Genomic DNA, 12,508 nt, shown 5'->3' on the forward strand with positions numbered 1-12,508 from the left:
GACAATATCAGACTACTGTACCAGGACTGGTCTACAGACACTATCAATCATATACTGTACCAGGACTGGTCTACAGACAACTATCAACTAATATACTGTACCAGGACTGGTCTACAGACAACTATTCAGACTAATATACTGTACCAGGACTGGTCTACAGACAACTATCAGATCATATACTGTACCAGGACTGGTCTACAGACAACTATCAGATCATATACTGTACCAGGACTGGTCTACAGACAACTATCAGATCATATACTGTACCAGGACTGGTCTACAGACAACTATCAGATCATATACTGTACCAGGACTGGTCTACAGACAACTATCAACTAATATACTGTACCAGGACTGGTCTACAGACAACTATCAGATCATATACTGTACCAGGACTGGTCTACAGACAACTATCAACTAATATACTGTACCAGGACTGGTCTACAGACAACTATCAGATCATATACTGTACCAGGACTGGTCTACAGACAACTATCAGATCATATACTGTACCAGGACTGGTCTACAGACAACTATCAACTAATATACTGTACCAGGACTGGTCTACAGACAACTATCAGATCATATACGGTACCAGGACTGGTCAACAAACAACTATCAGATCATATACTGTACCAGGACTGGTCTACAGACAACTAACAACTAATATACTGTACCAGGACTGGTCTACAGACAACTATCAGATCATATACTGTACCAGGACTGGTCTACAGACAACTATCAGATCATATACTGTACCAGGACTGGTCTACAGACAACTATCAGATCATATACTGTACCAGGACTGGTCTACAGACAACTATCAGATCATATACTGTACCAGGACTGGTCTACAGACAACTATCAGATCATATACTGTACCAGGACTGGTCTACAGACAACTATCAGATCATATACTGTACCAGGACTGGTCTACAGACAACTATCAACTAATATACTGTACCAGGACTGGTCTACAGACAACTATCAGATCATATACTGTACCAGGACTGGTCTACAGACAACTAACAACTAATATACTGTACCAGGACTGGTCTACAGACAACTATCAGATCATATACTGTACCAGGACTGGTCTACAGACAACTATCAGATCATATACTGTACCAGGACTGGTCTACAGACAATTATCAGATCATATACTGTACCAGGACTGGTCTACAGACAACTATCAACTAATATACTGTACCAGGACTGGTCTACAGACAACTATCAACTAATATACTGTACCAGGACTGGTCTACAGACAACTATCAGATCATATACTGTACCAGGACTGGTCTACAGACAACTATCAGATCATATACTGTACCAGGACTGGTCTACAGACAACTATCAGATCATATACTGTACCAGGACTGGTCTACAGACAACTATCAGATCATATACTGTACCAGGACTGGTCTACAGACAACTATCAACTAATATACTGTACCAGGACTGGTCTACAGACAACTATCAGATCATATACTTGTACAAGGACTGGTCTACAGACAACTAACAACTAATATACTGTACCAGGACTGGTCTACAGACAACTATCAGATCATATACTGTACCAGGACTGGTCTACAGACAACTATCAGATCATATACTGTACCAGGACTGGTCTACAGACACTATCAGATCATATACTGTACCAGGACTGGTCTACAGACAACTATCAACTAATATACTGTACCAGGACTGGTCTACAGACAACTATCAACTAATATACTGTACCAGGACTGGTCTACAGACAACTATCAGATCATATACTGTACCAGGACTGGTCTACAGACAACTATCAGATCATATACTGTACCAGGACTGGTCTACAGAACACTATCAGATCATATACTGTACCAGGACTGGTCTACAGACAACTATCAGATCATATACTGTACCAGGACTGGTCTACAGACAACTATCAGATCATATACTGTACCAGGACTGGTCTACAGACAACTATCAGATCATATACTGTACCAGGACTGGTCTACAGACAACTATCAACTAATATACTGTACCAGGACTGGTCTACAGACAACTATCAGATCATATACTGTACCAGGACTGGTCTACAGACAACTAACAACTAATATACTGTACCAGGACTGGTCTACAGACAACTATCAGATCATATACTGTACCAGGACTGGTCTACAGACAACTATCAGATCATATACTGTACCAGGACTGGTCTACAGACAATTATCAGATCATATACTGTACCAGGACTGGTCTACAGACAACTATCAACTAATATACTGTACCAGGACTGGTCTACAGACAACTATCAACTAATATACTGTACCAGGACTGGTCTACAGACAACTATCAGATCATATACTGTACCAGGACTGGTCTACAGACAACTATCAGATCATATACTGTACCAGGACTGGTCTACAGACAACTATCAGATCATATACTGTACCAGGACTGGTCTACAGACAACTATCAGATCATATACTGTACCAGGACTGGTCTACAGACAACTATCAACTAATATACTGTACCAGGACTGGTCTACAGACAACTATCAGATCATATACTGTAACAGGACTGGTCTACAGACAACTAACAACTAATATACTGTACCAGGACTGGTCTACAGACAACTATCAGATCATATACTGTACCAGGACTGGTCTACAGACAACTATCAGATCACATACTGTACCAGGACTGGTCTACAGACAACTATCAGATCATATACTGTACCAGGACTGGTCTACAGACAACTATCAGATCAATACTGTACCAGGACTGGTCTACAGACAACTATCAGATCATATACTGTACCAGGACTGGTCTACAGACAACTATCAACTAATATACTGTACCAGGACTGGTCTACAGACAACTATCAGATCATATACTGTACCAGGACTGGTCTACAGACAACTATCAGATCATATACTGTACCAGGACTGGTCTACAGACAACTATCAACTAATATACTGTACCAGGACTGGTCTACAGACAACTATCAGATCATATACGGTACCAGGACTGGTCAACAAACAACTATCAGATCATATACTGTACCAGGACTGGTCTACAGACAACTAACAACTAATATACTGTACCAGGGACTGGTCTACAGACAACTATCAGATCAAATACTGTACCAGGACTGGTCTACAGACAACTATCAGATCATATACTGTACCAGGACTGGTCTACAGACAACTATCAGATCATATACTGTACCAGGACTGGTCTACAGACAACTATCAGATCATATACTGTACCAGGACTGGTCTACAGACAACTATCAGATCATATACTGTACCAGACTGGTATACAGACAACTATCAGATCATATACTGTACAGGACTGGGTCTAAGACAACTGATCCAACTAATATACTGTACAGGACTGGTCTACAGACAACTATCAGATCATATACTGTACAGGACTGGTCTACAGCAACTAACAATCTAATATACTGTACCAGGGACTGGTCTACAGACAACTATCAGATCAATACTGTAACCAGGACTGGTCTACAGACAACTATCAGATCATATACTGTACAGGACTGGTCTACAGACAATTATCAGACTAATATACTGTACCAGGGACTGGTCTACAGACAACTATCAACTAATATACTGTACAGGACTGGTCTACAGACAACTATCAACTAATATACTGTACCAGGACTGGTCTACAGACAACTATCAGATCATATACTGTACCAGGACTGGTCTACAGACACTATCAGATCACATACTGTACCAGGATCTGGTCTACAGACAAACTATCAGATCATATACTGTACCAGGACTGGTCTACAGACAACTATCAGATCATATACTGTACCAGGACTGGTCTACAGACAACTATCAACTAATATACTGTACCAGGACTGGTCTACAGACAACTATCAGATCATATACTGTAACAGGACTGGTCTACAGACAACTAACAACTAATATACTGTACCAGGACTGGTCTACAGACAACTATCAGATCATATACTGTACCAGGACTGGTCTACAGACAACTATCAGATCACATACTGTACCAGGACTGGTCTACAGACAACTATCAGATCATATACTGTACCAGGACTGGTCTACAGACAACTATCAGATCAAATACTGTACCAGGACTGGTCTACAGACAACTATCAGATCATATACTGTACCAGGACTGGTCTACAGACAACTATCAACTAATATACTGTACCAGGACTGGTCTACAGACAACTATCAGATCATATACTGTACCAGGACTGGTCTACAGACAACTATCAGATCATATACTGTACCAGGACTGGTCTACAGACAACTATCAACTAATATACTGTACCAGGACTGGTCTACAGACAACTATCAGATCATATACGGTACCAGGACTGGTCAACAAACAACTATCAGATCATATACTGTACCAGGACTGGTCTACAGACAACTAACAACTAATATACTGTACCAGGACTGGTCTACAGACAACTATCAGATCATATACTGTACCAGGACTGGTCTACAGACAACTATCAGATCATATACTGTACCAGGACTGGTCTACAGACAACTATCAGATCATATACTGTACCAGGACTGGTCTACAGACAACTATCAACTAATATACTGTACCAGGACTGGTCTACAGACAACTATCAGATCATATACTGTACCAGGACTGGTCTACAGACAACTATCAGATCATATACTGTACCAGGACTGGTCTACAGACAACTATCAACTAATATACTGTACCAGGACTGGTCTACAGACAACTATCAGATCATATACTGTACCAGGACTGGTCTACAGACAACTATCAGATCATATACTGTACCAGGACTGGTCTACGGACTACTATCAGATCATATACTGTACCAGGACTGGTCTACAGACAACTATCAGATCATATACTGTACCAGGACTGGTCTACAGACAACTATCAACTGATATACTGTACCAGGACTGGTCTACAGACAACTATCAGATCATATACTGTACCAGGACTGGTCTACAGACAACTATCAGATAATATACTGTACCAGGACTGGTCTACAGACAACTAACAACTAATATACTGTACCAGGACTGGTCTACAGACAACTATCAGATCATATACTGTACCAGGACTGGTCTACAGACAGCTATCAGATCATATACTGTACCAGGACTGGTCTACAGACAACTATCAGATCATATACTGTACCAGGACTGGTCTACAGACAACTATCAGATCAAATACTGTACCAGGACTGGTCTACAGACAACTATCAGATCATATACTGTACCAGGACTGGTCTACAGACAACTATCAACTAATATACTGTACCAGGACTGGTCTACAGACAACTATCAGATCATATACTTTACCAGGACTGGTCTACAGACAACTATCAGATCATATACTGTACCAGGACTGGTCTACAGACAACTATCAGATCATATACTGTACCAGGACTGGTCTACAGACAACTATCAACTAATATACTGTACCAGGACTGGTCTACAGACAACTATCAGATCATATACTGTACCAGGACTGGTCTACAGACAACTATCAGATCATATACAGTACCAGGACTGGTCTACAGACAACTATCAACTAATATACTGTACTAGGACTGGTCTACAGAAAACTATCAGATCATATACTGTACCAGGACTGGTCTACAGACAACTATCAGATCATATACTGTACCAGGACTGGTCTACAGACTACTATCAGATCATATACTGTACCAGGACTGGTCTACAGACAACTATCAGATCATATACTGTACCAGGACTGGTCTACAGACAACTATCAGATCATATACTGTACCAGGACTGGTCTACAGACAACTATCAGATCATATACTGTAGCAGGACTTGTCTACAGACAACTATCAGATCATATACTGTAGCAGGACTGGTCTACAGACAACTATCAAGTAATATACTGTACCAGGACTGGTCTACAGACAACTATCAGATCATATACTGTACCAGGACTGGTCTACAGACAACTATCAGATCATATACTGTACCAGGACTGGTCTACAGACAACTATCAACTAATATACTGTACCAGGACTGGTCTACAGAAAACTATCAGATCATATACTGTACCAGGACTGGTCTACAGACAACTATCAGATCATATACTGTACCAGGACTGGTCTACAGACTACTATCAGATCATATACTGTACCAGGACTGGTCTACAGACAACTATCAGATCATATACTGTACCAGGACTGGTCTACAGACAACTATCAGATCATATACTGTACCAGGACTGGTCTACAGACAACTATCAGATCATATACTGTACCAGGACTGGTCTACAGACAACTATCAGATCATTTACATTTACATTTACATTTAAGTCATTTAGCAGACGCTCTTATCCAGAGCGACTTACAAATCGGTGCATTCACCTTATGATATCCAGTGGAACAACCACTTTACAATAGTGCATCTAAATCTTTGGGGGGGGGGTTAGAAGGATTACTTTATCCTATCCCAGGTATTCCTTAAAGAGGTGGGGTTTCAGGTGTCTCCGGAACCGGAAGGTGGTGATTGACTCCGCTGTCCTGGCGTCGTGAGGGAGCTTGGTCCACCATTGGGGTGCCAGAGCAGCGAACAGTTTTGACTGGGCTGAGCGGGAACTGTGCTTCCTCAGAGGTAGGGAGGCGAGCAGGCCAGAGGTGGATGAACCCAGTGCCCTTATTTGGGTGTAGGGCCTGATCAGAGCCTGAAGGCACGGAGGTGCCGTTCCTCTCACAGCTCCGTAGGCAAGCACCATGGACTTGTAGCGGATGCGAGCTTCAACTGGAAGCCAGTGGAGAGAGCGGAGGAGCGGGGTGACGTGAGAGAACTTGGGAAGGTTGAACACCAGACGGGCTGCGGCGTTCTGGATGAGTTGTAGGGGTTTAATGGCACAGGCAGGGAGCCCGGCCAACAGCGAGTTGCAGTAATCCAGACGGGAGATGACAAGTGCCTGGACTAGGACCTGCGCCGCTTCCTGTGTGAGGTAGGGTCGTACTCTGCGAATGTTGTAGAGCATGAACCTACAGGATCGGGTCACCGCCTTGATGTTAGTGGAGAACGACAGGGTGTTGTCCAGGGTCACGCCAAGGTTCTTAGCACTCTGGGAGGAGGACACAAGGGAGTTGTCAACCGTGATGGTGAGATCATGGAACGGGCAGTCCTTCCCCGGGAGGAAGAGCAGCTCCGTCTTGCCGAGGTTCAGCTTGAGGTGGTGAGCCGTCATCCACACTGATATGTCTGCCAGACATGCAGAGATGCGATTCGCCACCTGGTTATCAGAAGGGGGAAAGGAGAAGATTAATTGTGTGTCGTCTGCATAGCAAGGATAGGAGAGACCTTGTGAGGATATGACCGAGCCAAGTGACTTGGTGTATAGTGAGAATAGGAGAGGGCCTAGAACAGAGCCCTGGGGGACACCAGTGGTGAGAGCACGTGGTGCGGAGACAGATTCTCGCCACGCCACCTGGTAGGAGCGACCTGTCAGGTAGGACGCAATCCAAGCGTGGGCCGCGCCGGAGATGCCCAGCTCGGAGAGGGTGGAGAGGAGGATCTGATGGTTCACAGTATCAAAGGCAGCAGATAGGTCTAGAAGGATGAGAGCAGAGGAGAGAGAGTTAGCTTTAGCAGTGCGGAGAGCCTCCGTGACACAGAGAAGAGCAGTCTCAGTTTAATACCCAGTCTTGAAACCTGACTGATTAGGATCAAGAAGGTCATTCTGAGAGAGATAGCAGGAGAGCTGGCCAAGGACGGCCCGTTCAAGAGTTTTGGAGAGAACAGAAAGAAGGGATACTGGTCTGTAGTTGTTTATATCGGAGGGATCGAGTGTAGGTTTTTTCAGAAGGGGTGCAACTCTCGCTCTCTTGAAGACGGAAGGGACGAAGCCAGCGGTCAAGGATGAGTTGATGAGCGAGGTGAGGTAGGGGAGAAGGTCTCCGGAAATGGTCTGGAGAAGAGAGGAGGGGATAGGGTCAAGTGGGCAGGTTGTTGGGCGGCCGGCCGTCACGAGACGCGAGATTTCATCTGGAGAGAGAGGGGAGAAAGAGGTCAAAGCACAGGGTAGGGCAGTGTGAGCAGGACCAGCGGTGTCGTTTGGCTTAGCAAACGAGGATCGGATGTCGTCAGCCTTCTTTTCAAAATGGTTGACGAAGTCATCCGCAGAGAGAGAGGAGGGGGGGGAGGGGGAGGAGGATTCAGGAGGGAGGAGAAGGTAGCAAAGAGCTTCCTAGGGTTAGAGGCAGATGCTTGGAATTTAGAGTGGTAGAAAGTGGCTTTAGCAGCAGAGACAGAAGAGGAAAATGTAGAGAGGAGGGCGTGAAAGGATGCCAGGTCCGCAGGGAGGCGAGTTTTCCTCCATTTCCGCTCGGCTGCCCGGAGCCCTGTTCTGTGAGCTCGCAGTGAGTCGTCGAGCCACGGCGCAGGAGTGGAGGACCGAGCCGGCCTGGAGGATAGGGGACAGAGAAAATCAAAGGATGCAGAAAGGGAGGAGAGGAGGGTTGAGGAGGCAGAATCAGGAGATAGGTTGGAGAAGGTTTGAGCAGAGGGAAGAGATGATAGGATGGAAGAGGAGAGAGTAGCGGGAGAGAGAGAGCGAAGGTTGGGACAGCGCAATACCATCCGAGTAGTGGCAGAGTGAGAAGTGTTAGATGAGAGCGAGAGGGAAAAGGATACAAGGTAGTGGTCGGAGACTTGGAGAGGAGTTGCAATGAGATTAGTGAAAGAACAGCATCTAGTAAAGATGAGGTCAAGCGTATTGCCTGCCTTGTGAGTAGGGGGGGAAGGTGAGAGGGTGAGGTCAAAAGAGGAGAGGAGTGGAAAGAAGGAGGCAGAGAGGAATGAGTCAAAGGTAGACGTGGGGAGGTTAAAGTCACCCAGAACTGTGAGAGGTGAGCCATCCTCAGGGAAGGAACTTATCAAGGCATCAAGCTCATTGATGAACTCTCCAAGGGAACCTGGAGGGCGATAAATGATAAGGATGTTAAGCTTGAAAGGGCTGGTAACTGTGACAGCATGGAATTCAAATGAGGAGATAGACAGATGGGTCAGGGGAGAAAGAGAGAATGTCCACTTGGGAGAGATGAGGATTCCAGTGCCACCACCCCGCTGGCTCGATGCTCTAGGGGTATGCGCGAACACGTAGGCAGACGAGGAGAGAGCAGTAGGAGTAGCAGTGTTATCTGTGGTAATCCATGTTTCCGTCAGCGCCAGGAAGTCTAGGGACTGGAGGGTAGCATAGGCTGAGATGAACTCAGCAGTTCCAGAGGCTGCCGGAGACCTGGAACTCCACGTGGGTCGTGCGCGCTGGGACCACCAGGTTAGAGTGGCAGCGGCCACGCGGTGTGAAGCGTTTGTATGGCCTGTGCAGAGGGGAGAGAACAGGGATAGACAGACACATAGTTGACAAGCTACAGAAGAGGCTACGCTAATGCAAAGGAGATTGGAATGACAAGTGGACTACACGTCTCGAATGTTCAGAAAGTTAAGCTTGCGTTGCGAAAATCTTATTGACTAAAATGACGAAAATGCTAGCTAACTAACACAACACTACACTAATCAAGTCGTTCCGTTGTAATGTAATAGTTTCTACAGTGCTGCGAGTCGGTAGAGGTTGGCTATTATACAAAAGCAACTTTGTAGCTAGCTAACATAACACTAATCAAGACGTTCCTTTGTAATGTATTTAGTTTCTACAATGCTGCTCGTCGGTAATAGTTGGCTGGGTATGGAACAATGGCGTCGCGGGGGACGGAAATAGCTGGCTAGCTAACCTAGCTACCCTCGATAATTACTAAACTACACAATTATCAAGCTATGACAAAGACAGCTATGTAGCTAACTAGCTAACACTGCACTAGTCAAATCGTTCCGTTGTAATGTAATAGTTTCTACAGTGCTGCTAGTCGGTAGAGGTTGGCTATTATACAAAAGCCACTTTGTAGCTAGCTAACATAACATAACACTAATCAAGACGTTCCTTTGTAATGTATTTAGTTTCTACAATGCTGCTCGTCGGTAATAGTTGGCTAGGAATGGCTAGATCATATACTGTACCAGGACTGGTCTACAGACAACTATCAGATCATATACTCTACCAGGACTGGTCTACAGACAACTATCAGATCATATACTGTACCAGGACTGGTCTACAGACAACTATCAGATCATATACTGTACCAGGACTGGTCTACATACAACTATCAGATCATATACTGTACCAGGACTGGTCTACAGACAACTATCAGATCATATACTGTACCAGGACTGGTCTACAGACAACTATCAGATCATATACTGTACCAGGACTGGTCTACAGACAACTATCAGATCATATACTGTACCAGGACTGGTCTACAGACTACTATCAGATTATATACTGTACCAGGACTGGTCTACAGACAACTATCAGATCATATACTGTACCAGGACTGGTCTACAGACAACTATCAGATCATATACTGTACCAGGACTGGTCTACAGACAACTATCAACTAATATACTTTACCAGGACTGGTCTACAGACAACTATCAGATCATATACTGTACCAGGACTGGTCTACAGACAACTATCAGATCATATACTGTACCAGGACTGGTCTACAGACAACTATCAGATCATATACTGTACCAGGACTGGTCTACAGACAACTATCAACTAATATGCTGTACCAGGACTGGTCTACAGACAACTATCAGATCATATACTGAACCAGGACTGGTCTACAGACAACTATCAGATCATATACTGTACCAGGACTGGTCTACAGACAACTGTCAGATCATATACTGTACCAGGACTGGTCTACAGACAACTATCAGATCGTATACTGTACCAGGACTGGTCTACAGACAACTATCAGATCATATACCGTACCAGGACTGGTCTACAGACTACTATCAGATCATATACTGTACCAGGACTGGTCTACAGACAACTATCAGATCATATACCGTACCAGGACTGGTCTACAGACAACTATCAGATCATATACTGTACCAGGACTGGTCTACAGACAACTATCAGATCATATACTGTACCAGGACTGGTCTACAGACAACTAACAACTAATATACTGTACCAGGACTGGTCTACAGACAACTATCAGATCATATACTGTACCAGGACTGGTCTACAGACAACTATCAACTAATATACTGTACCAGGACTGGTCTACAGACTACTATCAGATCATATACTCTACCAGGACTGGTCTACAGACAACTATCAGATCTGTAAACCAGCACTAGTTAGATTATTCACCAGCACTAGTCTACAGACTATCAGATCTGTAAACCAGTACTTGTCTACAGACTATCAGATCTGTAAACCAGTACTAGTCTACAGACTATCAGATCTGAAAACCAGCACTAGTCTACAGACAGCTAAAACTCTCCTACTGCCCTTTCCATGCTGTTCTGTTCTATCTCTATCTTTGTTGAACAGATGGTGCTCCGAATAACAAGTGATTAAGCAGAAACAGCCAGTTCAGTTCAATCAGTGTTTAAGACAACAGCATCATTCGAAGAAGGGCAGGGCTGCTCTAGAAAAAGTGTTTCTCTGCAGCCAAACACACACACATGCACTCAGGCACACAATCACACACATGCATCAATCAATCAATCTATCAAATGGATTTATAAAGCCCTTTTAACAACAGCAGTTGTCACAAAGTGCTTTTATAGAAACCGAGCTGAATACCCCAGAGAGCAAGCAATGTGGATGTAGAGGCACGGTGGCTAGGAAAAACTATCTAGAAAGGCAGGAACCTAGGAAGAAACCTAGAGAGGAACCAGGCACTGCGGGCGGGGGGGGGCAGTCCACTTCTGGCTGTGCTGGGTGGAGATTATAAAGGTACATGGACATTAAGGCCAAATCATTTTTCAAGATATTCAAACATGTATAGATGACCAGCAGGGTCACAGTGGTTATTGAGCGTGCAACAGGTCAGCACCTCAGGAGAAAATGTCTCTTGGCTTTTCATAACTGAGCATTCAGAGGTAGAGAGAAAAAGAGGTGGAGAGAAAAAGAGGTAGAGAGAAAGAGAGGTAGAGAGAGAGAGAGGTAGAGAGAGAGAGGTGGAGAGAGAGAGGTGGAGAGAGAGAGGTGGAGAGAGAGAGGTGGAGAGAGAGAGGTGGAGAGAGAGAGGTGAAACAGCAGGTCCAGGTCAGGGTAGCAACTGGGGTGAACCAATCAGGGTGTGCATGCGTGCCATCATCAACCTGCACACACACACTCACTCGCTCTGGGAGGAGATGGGCTGATGTGTCAATGTGAGTTTTTATCTGTGTTTGTCTGGTTTCTGTTCAGCTCCATTTAAGATGTCAGGCCATGTCTTGAATTAAACAAGAGCTGCAGGCTTAGTTTGCCATGCAAAACTCTCTGCTCTCTGTAAAAGTCCACTTGAGGTCTACTGTCTGTCTGTCTGTCTGTCTGTCTGTCTGTCTGTCTGTCTGTCTGTCTGTCTGTCTGTCTGTCTGTCTGTCTGTCTGTCTGTCTGTCT

The 12,508-nt window shown here is 44.5% G+C and overlaps 1 protein-coding gene across 4 annotated transcripts in view; it reads left to right on the forward strand.

Moving 5' to 3' along the window:
- The window catches only part of LOC115203335 (protein unc-13 homolog C), a 201,369-nt gene that overhangs the window by 98,229 nt on the left and 90,632 nt on the right, over positions 1-12,508 (forward strand). The gene's annotated exons all lie outside the window — the stretch shown is intronic.

This window comes from Salmo trutta, chromosome 12 (assembly GCF_901001165.1).
Source record: "Salmo trutta chromosome 12, fSalTru1.1, whole genome shotgun sequence".
Taxonomy (NCBI): Eukaryota; Metazoa; Chordata; class Actinopteri; order Salmoniformes; family Salmonidae; genus Salmo; species Salmo trutta.